Consider the following 22251-nt stretch of genomic DNA (forward strand, 5'->3'; position numbering starts at 1 on the left):
GAAAAACAGTCTTTTTCACCCAAATTGTTGACACTCCTGCAAGTGTGATCCTGCTGCAATAATTCCTGCCTGATGATGATTCAGGACTTTGGAAAATCCATTCCTAAATTAAGTGAACAAATGCAAAACATTCAGTCACTTCTGAAGGTCCCCCTTGCATGGCTGCAGTAAAACCAACCAAAGCTTCTTTTAGAACAGGGATGAGCAAACTTCTTTGGCCAGAGCGCCACATCTGGGAATAGAAGTTGTATTGCGGGCCATGAGTGCTCACAAAATTGGGGTAAGGGTGCGCGAGGGGATGAGGACTCTGGTTTGGGGTGCGGGCTCTGGGGTGGGGCCAGAAATGAGGAGTTCAGGGTGCGGAAGGGGGCTCTGGGCTGGTATGGTGTGTGGGGGGGTGAGGGCTCCAGCTGGGGATGCTGGCTCTGGCGTGAGGCTGGGGATAAGGGGTTTGGGGTGTAGGAGGGTGCTCCAGGCTGGGATTGAGGGGTTTGGAGGGCAGGAGGGGGATCAGTTTGGGGCAGGGGATAGGGGCACAGGGCAAGGCTCATTGGTGCAGGCTCCAGGTGGCACTTACCTCAAGCAGCTCCCGGAAGCAGCAGCATGTCCCGGCTCTGGCTCCTATGCAGAGGCACGGTGAGGCAGATCTGCATGCTGCCCCATCCACAGGCACTGCCCCTGCAGCTCCTATTGGCCACGGTTCCCGGCCAATGGGAGCTGAGGGGACGGCACTTGGGATGGAGGCAGTGTGCAGAGCAGAGCCCACTGGCTGCCCCTACGCATAGGAGCCATAGGGGGGCCATGCTGCTGCTTCCAAGAGCTGCATGGAGTGGCCCCCAAGACCCTGATCCCCGGTGCTCCAGCAAGCCCCAGACTCCACTTCCCAGAGGAAGCTCAAGGCCTGGATAAAAATGGCTGGCAGGTTGGATTCGGCCCGCGGGCCATAGTTTCCCATCCCTGTTTTAGATAGGGTGACCAGACAGCAAGTGTGAAAAATCAGGATGAGGCTGGGGGGTAATTGGAGCCTATATAAGAAAAAGACCCAAAAATCGGGACTGTCCCTATAAAATCTGGACATCTGGTCACCCTACTTTTAGACGGTCAAGCAATGCTGGACCTCTAATGCAAATCCTTCCCATTGACCCGTTCCCTAAGGAAAGAGCTAGGCCTCTCAGAGGGGGCTGCTTTGACCATGCGTAGAGTGCACTGTCCTCCAGCAATCGCTAACCTAACAACCCAAAGGAGCCCTTAGAAGTTGGATGGCAGGATTTTGATTTTTTCCCAAATATTGGGTTGTTTGTAAAATTAATTCTCAGTGGAGACTTTTGGTGAAAACATTGTTTTAGTTTGTAGCTCTACATTGATTTTTGTATTGATGATTTTGATTGGTCATCTTCACTAAGGGGGGATTTCTTGCAAAATTGAAAAAAAAATCATTGTCCAAAACTACTCATTTTAAAAATGGGGAAAAAATAGATTAAAAAAATTCCATGGAGAATTTGGAAAACAAACAACCTCTGTATTATTTTAAAAAAACAGCAAAATCATTGCATTGCTTTATCAGAAAATGACTGACTGCCAAATAAACGTACAAGTCAGTACAACAACCCGCTCACTTTCTTTTCAATAGGAGAGAACTGAGATTCCTGTAAATCAAAATGATTTTTAGTATTTGCCTGATCTACAATTATTTGTGCTACCCACAGCAAAGGTCACTCATTGTCCTGGACATTTCCATGTACACATCTCAGTTCTTACACTTTTTTTTCTTGTTAACATTGATTGTAAGTGAGCCAAGAACTCGATATTCCTATTTCTTTGTTTGTTCAACCTATGTTGGCCTTAACAATGAAGGTTATTTTCAAGAGAAACAAGCTGCAGGCTTTAAGCCAGTCTCGAAGTGTTAGCGATCAGGGTGAGACCATTCGCAGGGGATGGGGGCAAATTATCCCACATCTGCCCACTGTGGGGTTCATACACCTTCTTCGGAAGCAGCTGGTGTTGGCTGCTGTTGAAGGCAGGATACTGGGGACTAGGGGTCTCATCCAGTCTGGCAATTACTATGCTCATATGTGAAACTGGATCTCAGAGAAGTGGAGGGGAACAGAGAAAAATAAAAGAAAGAGCAGGAGACAGTTAATAATCTTAATTGAAATTTTATTGTTGCACGTCCGCAATTAACAATCGGATGGAGAAGAGGATACTGATTTGTCTGCAATGCCGGCTGCCCATTGAGTACAAGCGAGGAGTACATCTCTCCAGGCTGTACGGTGGATCTCAGGGCTACTGCATCAGCTCATTGCAAGTCTCGGGATACGAATGAAAGATTTAGCAGAACAGGGCAGAGCTCTGAAGGAAACGCTTCTTCGGATGAGAACACAAGCTAAGCGGGTCATGAGAGAGGAGACTCATCTGCGGTCTGTGCTTGTCGGTTCATTGCAGTAGGCTCAGAGGATGTTAGCACTGCTTCCAGTCTTGGGACTGCTGCGGAGGGGGGCACTTTGGAGGGCAGGGCTCCTTGCATGGCGGAGGGCATTTGTCCTGGCATTTCGGAAGGCAGGGCTCCTTGCATGGAGGAGGGCATTTCTCCTGGCATTTTGGAGGAGGCGGGCAGGTCTGTTTACACTGTTGCTGATCAGAAGACATCTTTCAATGATCTAGGTAAACCTGAAAGAAAAATGAGGTGTCTTTTCAGCAGGTACAAAACATACCACGATGCGCCTTTGCCTGCTTTCACAGATTCAGTCAGTCAGGCATACATTTTTGCAAGCTGAACAGGCTTTTAAACTGCAGGAGGACAAGAGAGAATTTTGAAATCACCTGTGGAGCAAGCAGTTGTCTTTCAAGAAACAGAAAACCAACAAAAAAGCCAAACTCTGATTATAATTCATTTTACTGCCTACTCATTCGACAGAAAGAGGGTTTTGTTTGTTGTGTTTTTTTAAATAAAAGCAAATAAAATTTTGACATTTCAACATTTTTTGCTGGGGGGGGGTCACAAAAATGGAAAATTATTCCAATTTGAAACCTGCAAGATGGAACAATTTTGAATTTTTTCACAAAATTGTTTTTCCATTTTTCTATCAGCTCCTCCTAATCACCCTCCATCTCAGTTCCCCATCGCTGAAAGAGGCCTATTATTTCTTCCTTCCTCCCTCGTTTGTCTCTCTAGTCTGAGAGCACTTTGCATGAGGCACTGCCTGGTACTGTGCATATGGACAATGCCTCACAAGGTGGTGCCCTCGTCTTGGAGCATCCAGGCGGAATAACAAAATATGGAGCGTTCCTACAGAACAACTTGAAACCATGACTTGAGGACTTCAGTAACTAAGCCAGAGGTCAAGGGCGTGGATGGGTGAGGTTCTGAGGCCAGCGATTTGCAGGAGGTCAGACTAGATGATCACGATGGTCCTGTCTGTTCTATGGGTCTCTCAACAAAAATCGCTCTATCTCTGCGGTAGAGAGTAACAAATCAACACCAGCAATAACACGAGCTAAATAAGCCGAGAGGCACTTACCTGTTTCAGCTGCAGGTACAAGGAAACACGCAGTCAAGTGGATTGATGCACCTACTGAGGGGAGCTATTTTATAAGGCTTATGAGACCTGGGGAGGAGACAATGAATTTGCATGAGGACCAGATTGTTTCACAACCACTGCTGACAATTCCTTAGTTCTGGTTGAAGTCATCATTTGTCAGAGACACCTCCCTCTCGGGAGTGGGAGATTATTAATTGTATGGAAGCCCCACCTAATCTATTAACAACTAGTTAATTCATTTATAATCAGCGGAGCCTGTCCCAGGGCAAAAATCCCACTGAAATCACTGCTGAGCCAAGGCTGCAGGTCTGATCAGACCTTGTCCAATGAGTTTGCTTAAACTTCAGGAGTTCCTGCTATTGTGATGTACACACCCTGCTGGGCCAGATCCTGAGCTGGTGTAAATCAGCACAGCTCCATTAAAATGGCATTCATATGCTGCTAAAGACACATACCATGGGCAGGATTCATCATTGCCTCAGACTCCCTTATGCCTGTAAGTGTCCCCCGGTGAATTCCCCCAACATCCTCTACGCTCTGCCACTTCTTCCTTGAAAACAGGGTGCAAGAGAGGGAAAGGGGGAATGGGTTGTAACCAGGGTAATCCATAAGGGCTGTGAGCAGCCAATTCAATATAGGACAGTCCTTATTACAGGCCACTTATTTTTAACCAGTCCTATTAATCTTTGAACTGGGACAATAGAATTTCTCTGATGGATCCCAAAGTGCTGACAGATAAAGAGAATTTTTAAAATGCTGATTGGGGGGTGGGAGACAAGTGGGCTGCATAGAGAGACCGATTTTCTTAGACAACAGGAGATAACATGGGACGGTCCAGATTGGGATACAAGATCATCTGACATCCAAAGAAGAGACGTTTAGTCTTCCTTTTTACAAAAATAGAAAATTATATTTTAGGTTCTGAATCCTTCAGCAGGAAATGGACCTATCTTTATGGAAGAAGTAATTGAAGTAGGCTCATATTCTTTGACTTCCCTGTAATAATCTTGAAGATAGATAGATAGATAGATAGATAGACAGATAAGGTGTATGGGGAAAGAAAGAAAGAAAGAAAGAAAGAAAGATGAGCTTCCTGACTCATCTAGGTTCAGTTCTCAAGGTACCACATCTCATTTCCTGGCTGAAATTCATTAAAAACTTTCACCACCTTGTTCTTCTTGTTCCAAATTATTGCCTCTGTATTGATGGGAAGAACACAGAGAGTGATCACATCTTGTATTCACTCATCGTTAGAGGAAAAGATTTAATTAGAAGATGATTTGGTAACAATGTCAGATACACACCTAAATCCGTATCTCTTTCCATCTCGGTTATATACACTCCGCCTGCACACTAATGACATATCAGATAGGTCACAATGCAGAGTAGTATGTTACACGCAGTGTGGCTCATTTCAGCATTACCTCACCTTCAGAATGGGCCTTCACCACACTCCATGCAAGTCAATGGAAGGATTTCACAATATATTATCAATCCAAAGCAAAGGTTTTTATTTCCTTTAAACAACATATTTAAACAAATTTCTGACAAATGATCGTTCCGTCTCCCCGATGTTTTTTTTCTCCCCACTTTTGCCTGGGCAAAACCACATTCAAAATCCTTGAGTGTTGTTAGCTGTTGCCAGGGAATGTCTTTTTCTTCCGTGTTTGTACAGCACCTTCCACCACAGGATACGAGCCCATGGCTGAGCTCCTAGAGGTTTTGACAATACATACAGCAATAACGGCTTCAGACTGAGAAATGGACTTGTGCGGTTTTTCTTTCTTCTTCTCCCCGACCAGTTTCACAGGCATCCAGAAAACCAGAAATCAACGGCTCTCACGCCAGAAGTTAACCTGGACATCAACGCATGGCCAGTGGCAGTTGGAAGCACTGTGGCTTGTGGCCACTATCAGTGATGGAAGGGTCCCCATTTTTCTTGAATTACACACTCCGGCCCTGTTTTTCACAGCTCTTGCCAATCCCTTCAAGCCCTAAATGGCAGGAAATTGAAGTCACACATTTTATAGTGTCAAAGGACCTTTGGAGGAGGAAACACCAGGTACTAACAAGCTCTTTAGCCAAAGAGAGAAAGGAAGAACAGGAACCAGTGGCTGGATGTTATAACCAGGCCAATTCTAATGAGAAAAAGGCACCATTGTTTAGCAGAGAGAGAGATTAACCATTGGAACAAACTGCCGCGGGAAGTGATGGATTCCCCATCTCTTATTGTCTTCACATCCAGCCAGGATGCCTTGCTGGGATAGATGCTTCAGTCCAACACAAGTTGTTAGGCTCAACACAGACGCAACAGGGTGAAATTCTCTGGCCTGTGTTATGCAGGAGGTCCGACTAGATGATCATAACGGTCCCTTCTGGCCTTAAAGTCCCTGAATCTATTAATGTATTTCAGGGGCAGAAATGTTGTGATTGTTGTAACAGGACAGGGTGAGGTGGTTCCACTCTTTGAAGAGCCAGCATCAGAACATAAGGACCCAAACTTCACGGCAGCAGGAGTCTGTGGTGAATCCTTAGTCTAGCCCGGCCAAGGAGTGGAGAGGACTGGGATGAGTTTGCAGGCCTCTAAGACTAAGATTACTAGGGGCAGATTCCAAAGGCTGAATCACTGGCCTGGACCCTTGAACTCGGGTTCCATTGGAATCCATTGAATCTGTGTTTGCAACCAGGAGAAGTCGTGTATAGAACATTGAAGGAAATGCAAAGATGGAAGCAAATCCATGAATGGCAGGATTTATTTAAACAAGATGAGAGAAAAAAATTATAAAAAAGAATGGTGTTTCCAAACTCTAGTTTCATTTCCTCGTCTTTCAGAATGGAGCGGGGGGAGAGGGAATTGCTTGGTTCTGAAATGGGAGAAGGTTGGGAATTTTCCAGAAAAGATGATTCAAACAAGGAATTTAAGGAGGTGCTGGAGCAGGTTCCGGTTGCTACATACAATGTCCTCACAGTATCCATCCAGAGCCTGCGTTGAAGGAAACAGGGCTCAGAAACGCTATAAAAGGTCTCTTTTCACAGCCCTCCTCAATCCACTTGTCTTCTCGATGCTTCTTGGTCACTCAGTCCTGTAAGTGAATTAGGTAAGTCTCTTTCTGATTATTGAAGGCTGCCTTTGCTGCGGTCATTATCTTGACCCTTTGTTCTGCAGAGATCTATTTATGATAACACGCGTGTTCTGTTTAAGGATGGGATTTACTGATTAGGGCACTATATCACCAGCGTTGGTGATTGGAATCAATTATATCCATGTCAGTGTTTATGAGTCTGCAGCAGGGATTGGGCCCAAGGCATTTGGCACTGTAACACGGACCTCTGCAGCCTGAGGTAGAGGATTAAAGCCTTGTCTAGACAATCATTTAAGCACATCCTTAGCCTGAAGCACAAGCATCAATTAATTGCCCCTTCAGTGAAGCACTTAGAAATAGAGACATTAAAACAGGAGGCCCTGAAGTCTCAGGGCTATATCCTCAACTGGTGTAATTAGAAGAGCTATTTTGAAGTCACCAAAGCAAAGTGAATTTACCCCTGCTAAGGGTCTGGCTCTCAGAGTTTAATCAGAGGGTTCCTGTTGCCGGGACGTGTGTGAGTATCCTCAGAGACATTTATGTGATTGAAGAACTATATGATTGATTTGAATGAACAGTTTCAATGACCACAGGAGACTAGAACAAGGTAAGTGGGGGGTGTTTTTTTTCCCCTAGGAGTCAAACCATTTTACTAGAAAAGTTATGCTGCTCTGTACTGTCATCCAAACCCCTCAAGGCAGTCGAACAACTTGAGAATGAAGCTTTTGCACTAAGCGCTTTTCTCTCTGTTGATTCATTTGAGACCTTTCAGGCTCTCTGAGGCTCTCGCAAGGCGCAGCTAGAACATATTATCACCGCTTAGCTTTCATGCTATCGTGCCTGATCAGTCCAGTATTTTTGGCTGTATTGCACATCCCAGACTCTCACATTTTGTCAACAGAACTACACGTGGAAATTGCACAATGTAGCTCTGTCAGGTGATTATTATCTAAAGAGAGAGGCACCTAATGCAACCAGCAGCTTCTTGATAGAGGTCTCAAGCGCTGCACATGACAAGCCTCGCACTGGGAATCCTAGCAGGGATGCACTCGTAGAAGCATGGCTATGTTGCCATTGCCAACAGAAAATAACTGAACCCCCATAAATGATAACTCAGTGCACAAGTTACTGGAATATTTTCTCTTAATACGGCTGGGGATATTCAGGTGACAAGTAAGAGCCGATGGCGTGTATGACTGAAAAAGGAGAGGCAAGGTTTAGCTTGAAATTTTCAAAGGAGTCCAAATCCTACTGAAATTCACTGAGAATTGAGCATCTAATTCCCTTAGGCTCTTCTGGAAAATCCCATGTTGCAATGAAGGAAAATAGTGCAAGATTGTCTTATACTCACAAGGGCTGTGTTGTGACTTTCCTTTCAGGTTTACCTAAATCGTTGAAATATGTCTTACCAACATCAGCAGCAGTGTAAGCAAACCTGCCTGCCACCACCAGTGTGTCCTCCACCCCAGTGCCAGGAGCCGTGTCCTCCACCCCAGTGCCAGGAGCCGTGTCCTCCACCCAAGTGCCAGGAGCCGTGTCCTCCACCCCAGTGCCAGGAGCCGTGCCCTCCACCCCAGTGCCAGGAGCCATGCCCTCCACCTCAGTGCCAGGAGCCGTGTCCTCCACCCAAGTGCCAGGAGCCGTGTCCTCCACCCAAGTGCCAGGAGCCATGCCCTCCACCTCAGTGCCAGGAGCTGTGTCCTCCACCCACGTGCCAGGAGCCATGCAGGCCACCAAAATGCCCTTCACCAAAGTGCCCCCCTACGCAGAAGTACAACTGAAGTGATATGAGCATCCACCAGAGCGTGAACAGCCACAAAATGTCAAGCAAACTTATATGTTCCTGTTTGTAACTTATTCCATAATTGGTTCTCTTATCTTCTCCCTGCCTTGGCTTCTGGGGGGGTTCAGAGTCTACTTTTACACTGTGTATTTACTCAGTCTTCAGTAGCCTCTAGAGATTGGTATCATCTGCAACTGGCTTTGTACCCCTGAAATATTGGTATTTACACCCTTCAGAGACGTACCGTACCATACACTGGTGCAGAGGAATAGATGATAATGGAGTAAATTCATTCTCCTGTTTTCCATTCCATCTTTAATTGTAGACATGCTGGAATAAAAATGATAATTTATGGTATCCGCTGGCTCCTGGTGTTTCCTTTCCTTCCAACTCTGTTTTTCTCGGCTATCTAGACATTGCTATGGTGCCCATCACTGTGAGCCCTTCACACACATTACTTACATTTATCATGACAGTCACCCTGGAAAGCAGAGAAGGGTTGTGTTTGTTGAAGGTGGGAACCTGAGACACAAAGAGAATAAGTGACTTGACCAAGGTGACATTGGATGTCTGTAGCAGAGCCAGGGCCAGCGCTCTGAGACTTAGGGCTCACTTCTGTAAACTAACCAGAAAACTATCCTTCTCCTGTGTCCTATTTTCCTCCCTTTCTCTCTGTCCCCTGGGTGATGATGCGTTACGGGTAAGAGCTCATGGAAAAAAAATATTTTTTTACAAGAGGTTTTTTTTTTTAATTGTCCTAATTTCATGCAAACACCTATTGTGATTTTTGAATGAAAAAGAAAACCCAGAAAACTAAAAAATATTCAGTGTCTGACTTCTGGTTTTTCATCAGAAAGCTAGAAAAAATTTGACCACAATTAATTTTCCACCAAAATTTTCATTTTATGTATAACCCCTTATTTCACCATAAAGTATTTTCCTTTGAAAATTTTGACCAGTTCGAGTCTTGCCCACGTGCTCAGGGTTTAACTGATCGCCATATTTGGGGTCGGGAAGGAATTTTCCTCCAGGGCAGATTGGCAAAGCCCCTGGAGATTTTTCGCCTTCCTCTGCAGCGTGGGGCACGGGTCACTTGCTGGAGGATTCTCTGCACCTAGAGGTCTTTAAAACACGATTTGAGGACTTCAATAGCTCAGACATAGGTCAGGGGTTTGTTCCAGGAGTGGGTGGGTGAGATTCTGTGGCCTGCGTTGTGCAGGAGGTCAGACTAGATGATCATAATGGTCCCTTCTGACCTTAAGTCTATGAATCTATGACGTTTTCTTACGCGCTTTTCTTTAAATTTAAAAAAAAAAAATCTTGAGACTTAAACACAAGCAGATGTTGGAGGAAGGATCAGTTTCAGCCAAAGAACAGAGGGGGAGATTTAAATCAGCTGAAAACTTCCTTCCACCTCCTTTTGATCTGGCGGCAGCTCTTGTTCTTGCTTGTTCCACTCTGAATCATACACATTTCATGTCCCTGGCACACAGCACAGTCTGTCACCTCTCAGCTGCTCTTGGGAACTGTGGTTTCATAAAGAGGTTGAGTTGAGGGTGTTTAGAGAGCAGTCAGAGATGGGGATTGTGAGGATATGGTTGCCTGAGATCCAGTTTTCGACAGGTCGAAAAGGGATCCTGGCGGCTCTGGTTGGCACCGTTAACCAGGCCGTTAAACGTCCAGTCAGTGGTGCAGCGGGGTCCCGGGGCTGAGGCAGGTTCCTTGCATCTCCCAGAAGCAGCCACCAGGTCTCTGTGGCCCCTAGGCGCATGGGTGGTCAGGAAGGCTCCACGTGCTGCCCCCGCCCCCTAGTGCCGGCTCCGCAGCTCCCATTGGCCAGGAACTGTGACCAATGGGAGCTGTGGGGCTGGCGCATGAAGATACAAGGGAAGCCTGCAGAGCCTCTCTGGCCACCCACGCACATAGGGGGCACAGGGACCTGGCGGCCACTTCCTGGGAGCTATAACAAGTGCCACTGGACCCTGAACCCCAAACCCCTCATCCCCTGCCCCCAACCCAGAGACCGCCCTCCCAGCCAGAGCCCTCATGCCCCACACCCCCCCCCAAACAACTGCCCCAGCCTGAAGTCCCCTCTTCCCAGGCCTCACCCCAGAGCCCGCACCCCCAGCTGAAGCCCTCACACCCTCCCGCATCCCAACCCCACACCGCAGCCCGGTGAAAGCAAGTGAGGGTGGGGGAGAGTGAGCGATGGAGAGAGGGAGGGAGGATGGAGCAAGTGGTGGGCGGGGCTTCCTAGAAGAGGCGGGGCAGGGGTGGGACCTCACGGAAGGGGTGGGGCACGGGTATTCAGTTTTGTGTGATTAGAAAGTTGGCAGCCCCGTGCGAGGAGCAAGGATAGTGGGCTGCGTAATTTCTGCATGGGGGTTGCCAGGAGAAAGAACCATATGAGGATGGGAGCGATAGCACAGGGGGAGGAATGGTGTCAGAATCTTTGAGGGCATAGTGTGAAAGCAGGAAGCTGGCTGGGACACTTGGCAGTGGGTGCTTGGGCTGATATAACAATTTCCACCACAGGTCATCAACAGCTTTTGGACCTAGCAATGCTGATCCCACATCACAGACCTTGAGCCCTGGAGCTGAAGGGTAAGTGTCTTTCTGATTATTGAAGGCTGCCTTTGCTGCGGTCATTATCTTGACCCTTTGTTCTGCAGAGATCTATTTATGATAACACGCATGTTCTGTTTAAGGATGGGATTTACTGATTAGGGCACTATATCGCCAGCGTTGGTGATTGGAATCAATTATATCCATGTCAGTGTTTATGAGTCTGCAGCACTGAAATAGGAGGCATCAGAGGGTGGGTGCACGGAGCAGGGAATACAGGCTTCTGTTTGGCGGTTTCAGTTCATCCCAGCAGAGGCAGAGCACAGGACAGTCTCACATGTTTCTAGCTGCCTCAGCTCCTCTTTGCGACCTGCAGCACCATGACTTGTCCTGGGCAGAGGTGACAGGCGGAGAGGAAGCAGAATTTTCCTAAGGGAGGAAGTCAGGTTATCTGCCAAGAAGCAGAGGTTCCCAATTTCCTCGTTGGTGGGCTGGCACGTTACACACACGTTGCATTCCGAAAGGAGCACCTATGGGGCTTCCCTCCAGTAGGTCCTCCCCAAGCCACCGTCTCTCCTTCCAGAACAGGCCCAGAAGTCGGGTTGCCATTTTTGGTTGGGTGTATTCGTGGAGGTTTCATCATGTGATTCCTGAAGAGTCCAGGACAATCCTGGAGGCTTGGCAAGAAGTGGCGGAAGAGAGGGAGCAGGCAGCCTGACAGCGTGTCAGGCTGGGATTCGGGGGAGTGAGGAACCAGTATCTGGCAGTCAGAGGCTTAGCCATGATGGACGGCCAGATACTGGCACTGGGACTGGAGAACAGCGGGTGGTTCACATGATAATTGCCCTGATCTGTTCACTCCCCGTGAAGCATCTGGCACTGGCCACTTGGGAAGACAGGATACTAGGATAGGGGGACCATTGGCCTGACCCAGTGTGGCTACACTCCTGTTTCTTATGACAGCCAATTGGAAGAGTTCAAAAATCATGAGTCAGGCCCCGAGAATGATGAGGTTTTAGTAATGATCAGTTCTGGTGAACTTGGAATTAGGACACTAGAGTCGTGTGCCTGATCTACTGCTGCATGCAGGACCCCTCTGACATCGAGGGGCTGGCTGGCCCCACCTGCCCACGCCTGGCTGACGCCACGGGCATTCTGGCCCTCTAGCACATACACAGCAGGCAGCGGAGAGGGGAGGCGGCTGAGCAGGGAACACAGGCTGCTGTTTGGCCTGCCTCATGTGTTCCCTGCTGCCTCTGCACCTCCGGCATTTCTTCTAGGCACCAGTGACTACTCTCTGCGGGAAGGGTCTTTTAAAAAGGAAATAAAAGGAAGGAGAATCTGGGTCTGAGAGCTAGTGACTGCTAAAGGGAATGAAACACCAGGAGGCAGGCAATGCTGTGAATCGTAGCTTTTATTGCTGCACATCTACGGTACAAGACGGGAGGGGAAAAGAGACCAGCTGGGAAAATTTTCCAACAACAACCAGTCTACAGCACAAGCGATACAGCATCCCTCTCCCGGCCATGCAATATCCCAGGGGTACAAAGTCGGTCAGTTACACATTCCAAGGGAAGGCCTTGATACTGAGAACAGAAGGAGTTTACAAAGTAAAGACCGAGATTGGAAACATTCCAAGAAACACGTCACATTGTAGGGAGAATTCCAAACAAGCGGAGTGAGGAGAGAGCTACTGCACGAGGGGCTGTAATTCATTTTCATTCCCTGGACGTCAGTGGTTCCATGGGCACTAACAGAACTTCTTTTCTTGGCAGCACTGCTGCAGAGGTGGGCACGGAGGGCACACATCCACACACTTAGGAGGGCACGGATCCACGCACTTAGGAGGGCACGGATCCACGCACTTAGGAGGGCACGGATCCACGCACTTAGGAGGGCATGGAAGGCACGGATCCACGCATTTAGTCTTGCACTGCTTCACACAGCATGGAGGAGGCAGGCAGGGCTGTTTGCATTGCTGCTGGTAAGCCATCTTCCTGGGATGTGGGCAAAACTGAAAGAAAAAGGAGCTTTCAGGGTTTTCAAAATCAAGACAAGCAACTGTATTTTCTTATTAGTGTCACACACCAGATTATTCAGCAGAATCAGAGGCTGGTGCACTAGGGACACTTCTCCAGAGAGAGCATCCCCATTGCAAACCACTGCAGAAAGAACAAGCACCAAGGAGGATGGACTGAAATCCCCTCGTGAAGCCCTTCAATGGGATTAGTGAATTAAAATCAAGATACTTAAGCAAAGCCCTCTTGTGAGCAGTAATATATTTCAGAAGAAGAAGGCAAAAAATGAAATCGCAGCCATAAAGTTAGCTCCCAATAATCAGAGGGAGACTTACCCAATTCACCGACAGGAGCAAGCAAAGAAGCTGAGTGGATTGAGGAGCATTGAGGTGTGAGCCTTTTTATATGGTTTCTGTGGCCTGGTGTCCAGAAATGAGACACCTCAGAGCTATGGGGTTGAGGTTTTTTGCAATCCAAACTTCCTCCAAGTACAGAGTCTTCAATTGCTTGGTTGCATCACCATTTTTAATAATTACTTTAATCATTATAATTGTTTTAAGGAGACACATAATATTATCTGAGGAAATGCTGTGTGTAACTTGTAACACCTGATCTACGTAATTCAAACTGGAAAAAAATCATTCAATAAAGAACTGGGATTCTTTGCTTCAATAAATGAATTCTTATGGATCTATATACATTCCTTCTGCATGCTTGCTTGCATCTTCCTCTGAGTTGAAGAGCAGCTCCAGCAGCCGGAAGCATTAGTAGGCTAGCATCCCATGTGGAAATTCCATATTATGTGATCGAGCCACTAGAGGGATATGCAACCCACATTTTCCAAGTGTGCATCACTGGGAGATACAGGAAGGTAGAGGTGTAGGATCACAAGGACCAGTTGCTTCTAATAACTTGACCAGAGGAGACCAGGGCTGAGCCTCTGCACAGCAGCCTCCAGGATAATCCCTATACAGACGCCCCCTGACTTAAGCAATCGTTCCGTTCCGGAAAGTCTTGCGTAACTTGAATTTTGCGTAAGTCGGAGACGTCTACCCATATGTTATGCAAAAATTTCCACAACTCAAAAATCCTATTTCTGGCTTATGGAACTTTTTCTGTAAGTGAATTTGCATAATTCGGGTCTTGCGTAACCCGGGGAGTGTCTGTAGGTGCATGTGCAAGAGCGATTGCTGGTTGCCCCTCCGACTGAAATTCATGCCGAGCCTCGGGAGCAGGTCTGATCAGATCTTGTCCAATCCTCATAATACTTCATAAGTTAGTTAAACCTCAGAAGTTCCTGCTATAGGTACACTCCCTGGGCCAGATCCTGAGCTGGCGCAAATCAGCACAGCTCCATTAAAATGGCATCCATATGGTGCTAAAGACACATACCATGGGCAGGATTCGTCATTGCCTCAGACTCCCTTATACCTGTAAGTGTCCCCCGGTGAATTCCCCCAACATCCTGTGCTCGCTGCCACCTCTTCCTTGAAAACAGGGTGCAAGAGAGGGAAAGGGGGAATGGGTTTTATCCAAGGTGATCCAGATGGGCTGTGGGCAGCCACTTCAAGGTAGGACCGTCCTTTATGCTGCTCTAATCAGCTCCAGGGGCTAACAAATCCCCCTTCCTCACAGGACACTTTCTGCCTCCCCTATCAAAAAAACATTTTTGGTTTAAAAAAACAAAACAAACATTGTGATTGAAAAGTTATGAGGGGCTACAGGGAAAAGAGAACAGGAAGCCACATTTATGCCTTCCTCCATCCCACACCCTGTGTGCGCAACCCTAGGAACCAAATTCTGTCCTCCGTTTCCATAGGGTTGGGGAAGGGCAGATGATAATGGAAAACCAGCATTGACCTGTCATCCAGCCCCAATCCAAATGCACTAAATCAAGGTCTCCTCTGCTCAAACACTATCAGTCACATCCTAACTTATCAAAGGAGCAGAGAGCACCCAAAACTCCCATGGGAACCAGAGACAGCGCCACACCTCTGAAAATCAGGCCCCTTATTTTACCCAGTCCTATTAATCTTCGAATCGGGACAATAGAAGTTCACTAATGGATCCCAAAGTGCTGAATCCTTCAGCAGGAAATGGACCTAGCTATATGGAAAAAGTAATCCAAATAGGGTCATATCCTTTGACTTCCCTGTGATAGATAGATAGATAGAGGGGGTGTATGGGGATAGATAGATAGATAGATAGATAGATAGATAGATAGATAGATAGATAGATAGATAGATAGATAGATAGATAGATAGATAGATAGATAGATAGATAGACAGACAGAGGGGGTGTATGGGGATAGATAGATAGATAGATAGATAGATAGATAGATAGAGGGGGTGTATGGGTATAGATAGATAGATAGATAGATAGATAGATAGATAGATAGATAGATAGACTTTCAAGGTACCGAGTCTCAATTCCCAACTGAAATACATTAAAAACTTTCACCACCTTGTTTTTCTTGTTCTGAATTATTGCCTCTTTGTATTGACGGGAAGAACACAGAGAGTGATCACATCTTGTAGTCATTCATCACTGGAAGAAAAGATTTAATTAGAAGATGATTTGGAACAATGTCACGAACACACCTAAATCCATATCTTTTCCCATCTCGGTTATATACACTCCGCCTGCACACTAATGATCTGTCAGACAGGTCACAGTGCAGAGTCATGTGTTACAGGCAGACTGATTCAGTTCAGCATTACCTCATCTTCAGAATGGGCCTTCGCCACAGTCCATGCAAGTCAATGGAAAGACTTGGCGATATATTATGAATCCAAATAAAGGATTTTTATTTCCTTTAAACAACATGTTTAAACAAATTTCTGACAAATGATTGTTTCGTCTCCCTGATGCTTTTCTTCTCCCTACTTTTGCCTGGGCAAAACCACATTGAAAGCCTTGAATTCTGCTATCATGGAGTGGTACTAAGCTGTTGGCAGGGAATGTCTTTTTCTTCAGCACCTTCCACCACAGGATATGAGCCCATGGCTGGGCTCCTAGGGGTTTTGACAATACATACAGCAATAAGGGCTTCAGACTGAGAAATGGACTTGTGCGGGTTTTCTTTCTTCTTCTCCCCGACCAGTTTCACAGGCATCCAGAAATCAATGGCTCTCACACCAGAAGTTAACCTGGACATCAACGCATGGCCAGAGGCAATTGGAAGCACTGTGGCTTGTGGCCACTATCAATGATGGAAGGGTCCCAATCTTTCTTGAATTACACACTCCAGCCCTGTTTATCACAGTTCTCGCCAATCCCTTAAAGCCCTATATGGCAGGAAATTGAAGTCACACATTTTATAGTGTCAAAGAACCTTTGAGGGAGGAAATACCAGGTACTAACAAGCTCTTTGGCCAAACAGAGAAAAGCAGAACAGGAACCAGTGGCTGGATGTTATAACCAGACCAATTCAGATGAACAAAAGGCACCATTGTTTAGCAGAGAGAGAGATTAACCACTGGAACAAACTGTTGCGGGAAGTGATGGATTCCCCATCTCTTATTGTCTTCACATCCAGCCAGGATGTCTTGCTGGGATAGATGCTTCCATCCAACACAAGTTGTTGGGCTCAACACAGACGCAATAGGGTGAAATGCTCTGGCCTGTGTTATGCAGGAGGTCCGACTAGATGATCATAACGGTCCCTTCTGGCCTTAAAGTCCCTGAATCTATTCATGTATTTCAGGGGCAGAAATGTTGTGATCGTTGCAACAGGACAGGGTGAGGTGGTTCCACTCTGTGAAGAGCCAGCGTCAGAACATAAGGACCCAAACTTCACGGCAGCAGGAGACTGTGGTGAATCCTTAGTCTAGCCCGGCCAAGGAGTGGAGAGGACTGGGATGAGTTTGCAGGCCTCTAAGACTAAGTTTACTAGGGGCAGATTCCAAAGGCCGAATCGCTGGCCTCGACCCTTGAACTTGGCCTTGTTCCATTGGAATCCATTGAATCTGAGATTGCAACCAGGAGAAGTCGTGTATAGAACATTTGAAGGAAATACAAAGATGGAAGCAAATCCATGAATGGCAGGATTTATTTAAACAAGACGGGAGAAAAAATTATCCAAACAAAGCATTCAGATGTTTGTTTCAGCAAATGCTGTTTCCCAACTCGAGTTTCATTTCCTCATCTTTCTGAATAGAGTGGGAGGAGGAGGGAATTGCTTGGTTCTGAAATGGGAGAAGGCTGGGAATTTTCCAGAAAAGATGATTCAAACAAGGAATTTAAGGAGGTGCTGGAGCAGGTTCCGGTTGCTACATACAATGTCCTCACAGTATCCATCCAGAGCCTGCATTGAAGGAAACAGGCCTCAGAAATGCTATAAAAGGTCTCTTTTCACAGCCCTCCTCAATCCACTTGTCTTCTCGACGCTTCTTGATCACTCAGTCCTGTACGTGAATTAGGTAAGTGTCTTTCTGATTATTGAAGGCTGCCTTTGCTGCGGTTATTATCTTGACCCTTTGTTCTGCAGAGATCTATTTATGATAACACGCGTGTTCTGTTTAAGGATGGGATTTACTGATTAGGGCACTATAACGCCAGCGTTGGTGATTGGAATCAATTATATCCATGTCAGTGTTTATGAGTCTGCAGCAGGGATTGGGCCCAGGGCATTCGGCACTGTAACACGGACTCTGCAGCCTGAGGTAGAGGATTAAAGCCCTGACTAGACAATCATTTAAGCACATCCTTAGCCTGAAGCACAAGCATCAATTCATTCCCTCTTCGGTCTTAGAAATGGAGACATTCAAACGGGAGGTCTGTCAGTCTCAGGGATAGATCCTCAACTGTTGTAATTAGAAGAGCTATTTTGAAGTCAGCAAAGCAATGTGAATCTCAGAGTTTAATCAGAGGGTACCTGTTGCCGGGACGTGTGTGCATATCCCCAGAGATGTTTATGTGATTGAAGAACTATATGATTAATTTGAATGAACACTTTCAATGACCACAGGAGACTAGAACAAGGGAGGTGTGGGGGTTTTTTTTCCCTAGGAGTCAAACTATTCCACTAGAAAAGTTATGCTGCTCTGTACTGTCATCCAAAAGCTTTTGCACTAAGCGCTTTTCTCTCTGTTGATTCATTTGAGACCTTTCAGGCTCTCTGAGGCTCTCGCAAGGCGCAGCTGGAACATATTATCACCGCTTAGCTTTCATGCTATCGTGCCTGATCAGTCCAGTATTTTTGGTTGTATTGCGCATCCCAAACTCACACATTTTGTCAACAGAACTACACGTGGAAATTGCACAATGTAGCTCTGTCAGGTGATTATTATCGAAAGAGAGAGGCACCTAATGCAACCAGCAGCTTCTTGATAGAGGTCTCAAGCGATGCACAGGACAAGCCTCGCACTGGGAATCCTAGCAGGGATGCACTCATAGAAGCATGGCTATGTTGCCATTGCCAACAGAAAATAACTGAACCCCCATAAATGGTAACTCAGTGCACAAGTTACTGGAATATTTTCTCTTAATCCGGCTGGGGATATTCAGGTGACAAGTAAGAGCCGATGGCGTGTATGACTGAAAAAGGAGAGGCAAGGTTTAGCTTGAAATTTTCAAAGGAGTCCAAATCCTACTGAAATTCAGTGAGAATTGAGCATCTAATTCCCTTAGGCTCTTCTGGAAAATCCCATGTTGCAATGAAGGAAAATAGTGCAAGATTGTCTTATACTCACAAGGGCTGTGTTGTGACTTTCCTTTCAGGTTTACCTAAATCGTTGAAATATGTCTTACCAACATCAGCAGCAGTGTAAGCAAACCTGCCTGCCACCACCAGTGTGTCCTCCACCCCAGTGCCAGGAGCCATGTCCTCCACCCAAGTGCCAGGAGCCGTGTCCTCCACCCCAGTGCCAGGAGCCGTGTCCTCCACCCAAGTGCCAGGAGCCATGCCCTCCACCCAAGTGCCAGGAGCCGTGTCCTCCACCCCAGTGCCAGGAGCCGTGTCGTCCACCCAAATGCCAGGAGCCGTGTCCTCCACCCCAGTGCCAGGAGCTATGTCCTCCACCCAAGTGCCAGGAGCCGTGTCCTCCTCCCAAGTGCCAGGAGCCATGCAGGCCACCAAAATGCCCTTCACCTAAGTGCCCGCCTACGCAGAAGTACAACTGAAATGATATGAGCATCCACCGGAGCGTGAACAGCCACGAAATGTCAAGCAAACTTACATGTTCCTGTTTGTAACTTATTCCATAATTATTGGTATTTACACCCTTCAGAGACGTACCGTACCATACACTGGTGCAGAGGAATAGATGATAATGGAGTAAATTCGTTCTCCTGTTTTCCATTCCATATCTAATTGTAGACATGCTGGAATAAAAATGATAATTTATGGTATCCGTTGGCCCCTGGTGTTTCCTTTCCTTCCAACTCTATTTTTCTTGGCTATCTAGACATTGCTACGGTGCCCATCACTGTGAGCTCCTCACACACATTACTTAAATTTATCCTGACAGCCACCCTGGAAAGCAAAGAAGGGTTGTGTTTGTTGAAGGTGGGAACTTGAGACACAGAGAGAATAAGTGACTTGACCAAGGTGACGTTAGATGTCCGTAGCAGAGCTGGGGACAGACATCTGAGACTTTAGGGCTCACTTCTGTAATCTAACCAGAAGATTATTTTTCTGCAGGGTTCTATTTTCCTCCCTTTCTCTCTGTCCCCTGGGTGATGATGAGTTATGGGTAAGAGTTCATGGAAAAAAATGTTTTTCACAAGAGGTTTTTTTTTAATTGTCAAAATTTCATGCAAACGTATGTTGTGATTTTTAATTAAAAAAACAAACTAACAGAAAACTAAAATGTATTCAGTGTGACTTCTGGTTTTTCATCAGAACCAGAGAAAAAAATTGACCAAAATTAGTTTTCCACCAAAATTTTCATTTTTATCCTAATCCCTTATTTCACCAACAAATATTTCTGTTGAAAAATTTGACTAGTTCTTGTTATGACATTTTCTTACACTCTTTTCTTTAAACTTAAAAAAAAAAAATCTTGGGTCTTACACACAACCAAAAGTAGGAGGAAGAGTCAGTTTGAGCCAAAGAGCAGAGGGGGGCGTTTGAATCATCTGAAAACTTCCTTCCACCTCCTTTTGATTTGGTGGCAGCTCTTGTTCTTGCTTGTTCCTCTCTGAATCATTCACATTTCATGTTCCTGGCACACAGGACAGTCTGTCACCACTGAGCTGCGCTTGGGGACTGTGGTTTCATAGACAGGTTGAGCTGACGGTGTTTAGAGAGCTGGCAGGGATGGGGCTTGCGAGAAGCAAGGATAGTAGGCTGTGTAATTTCTGTGGGGATTGCAAGGAGACAGAACCAGAAAGATAATGGAGCTAGTAATTTAGAAATCAATTTGCAAACCCCTAGAAGATAATAAGGTGATAAGTAACAGTCAGCACGGCTTTGCCAAGAACAAATCATGTCAAACCTGATAACTTTCTTTGACAGGGTAACAAGCCTTATGGATGGGGGGAAGTGGTAGACGTGGTATATCTTGACTTTAGTAAGGCTTTTGATACTGTCTCGCATGACTTTCTCATAAACAAACTAGGGAAATACAACCTAGATGGAAATACTATAAGGTGGGTACATAACTGGTTGGAAAATTGTTCCCAGAATGTAGTTATCAGTGGTTCACAGTCATGCTGGAAGGGCATAACGAGTGGGGTCCCGTAGGGATTGATTCTGGTCTGGTTCTGTTCAATATCTTCATCAATGATTTAGATAATGGCATGGAGAGTCCACTTATAAATTTTACGGACCATACCAAGCTGAGAGGGGTTGCAAGTGCTTTGGGGGATAGGATGAAAATGCAAAATGATCTGGACAAACTGGAGAAATTATTTGAAGTAAATAGGATGAAATTCAATAAGGACAAATGCAAAGTACTCCACTTAGAGAGGAACAATCAGTTGCACACATACAAAATGGAAAACATCTGCCTAGGAAGGAGCACTGCAGAAAGGGATCTGGGGGTCATAGTGGATCACAAGCTAAATATAAGTCAATAGTGTAACTCTGTTACAAAAAAAGCAACCATCATTCTGGCCTGTATTAGCAGGAGTATTGTAAGCAAGACACAAGAAGTAATTCTTCCACTCTATTCTGCATTGAATGGGCCTCAACTGGAGTATTGTGTCCAGTTCTGGGCGCCACATTTCAGGGAAGATGTGGTCAAATTGGAGAAAGTCCAGAGAAGAGCAAAAATGATGAAAGGTCTAGAAAACATGACCTACGAAGGAAGAGTGAAAAAATTGGGTTTGTTTAGTCTGGAGAAGAGAAGAGTGAGAGGGAGCATGATAACAGTTTTCAAGTAAGTAAAACGTTGTTACAAGGAGGAGGGAAAAGATTGTTCTCCTTAACCTCTGAGGATAGGACAAGAAGCAATGGGCGGTTTACGTTAGATATTAGGAAAAGCTTCCTAACTGTCAGGGTGATTAAACACTGGAATAAATTGCCTAGGGAGGTTGTGGAATCTCCATCAGGGGGGATTTTTAAGAGCAGGTTGGACAAACCCCTGCCAGGGATGGTCTAGATAATACTTGGTCCTGCCATGAGTGCAGAGGACTGGACTAGATACCTCTCAAGGTCCCTTCCAGTCCTATGATTCTATGAGGATGAGAGAGATAGGAAACGGGGAGGAAAGATGATCAGAATCTTTGAGGGCACAGAGTGTGGAACCAGGAAAAAAATATTTTAATATTTTTATAATTTTAAATTCTTGCGTTTTTTTAGCATTTACGGAGTTAATTATTTTTTAATTATTTGCTTATTTTTTTTAAATGACAATTATTGTAGCAGGTCATCAGTAGGGTTTGGACCTTGTAACGCTGACCCCACAGTACAGACCTTGAGCACTGGTGCTAAAGAGCAGTTCCAGCATCCGGCAGCAGTAGTAGGCTAGCATCCCATGTTGAAATTCCACGTTATGTGATTAAGCCCCTTCGTTTTCAGTTCAAACTGATTGTTACCAAAAAATTCCTGGGTTTTACAAAAAGTATTATTCATTTTTTTCTGATTTTCATCCTCCTTTTGTATTATTCAAACACAGAAAATAAAACTTGTTTTATTAGGAAAATATCTGTATTACGGTAATACATTGGTCTGTGTGGCTATGCAAAGCTGCCTGTTTATGACGTAAGGCTCTGTATGAGTCTAGAGGATACATACCATAAGCAAACAGGTACACACAAAAGCTCTGACGTGCGGGCACATCTGAATGTACTGGCGAATCTCATGCCCACCATGAACA

General features: G+C 45.7%; 2 long non-coding RNA genes across 2 annotated transcripts; one reads left to right on the forward strand and one right to left on the reverse strand.

Moving 5' to 3' along the window:
* Positions 1 to 3516: 3516 nt before the first annotated feature.
* LOC120390009 lies at positions 3517 to 4886 on the reverse strand. The gene is made up of 3 exons (XR_005591009.1): positions 4844 to 4886; positions 3995 to 4089; positions 3517 to 3605 (listed from the first exon to the last, which is right to left on the reverse strand). It is a non-coding gene; the product is annotated as an uncharacterized LOC120390009 (long non-coding RNA).
* On the forward strand, positions 3935 to 19220 carry LOC120390010. The gene is made up of 3 exons (XR_005591010.1): positions 3935 to 4035; positions 10941 to 11009; positions 18710 to 19220. It is a non-coding gene; the product is annotated as an uncharacterized LOC120390010 (long non-coding RNA).
* Positions 19221 to 22251: the final 3031 nt, after the last annotated feature.

This window comes from Mauremys reevesii, linkage group 24, assembly GCF_016161935.1.
Source record: "Mauremys reevesii isolate NIE-2019 linkage group 24, ASM1616193v1, whole genome shotgun sequence".
Classification (NCBI taxonomy): domain Eukaryota; kingdom Metazoa; phylum Chordata; order Testudines; family Geoemydidae; genus Mauremys; species Mauremys reevesii.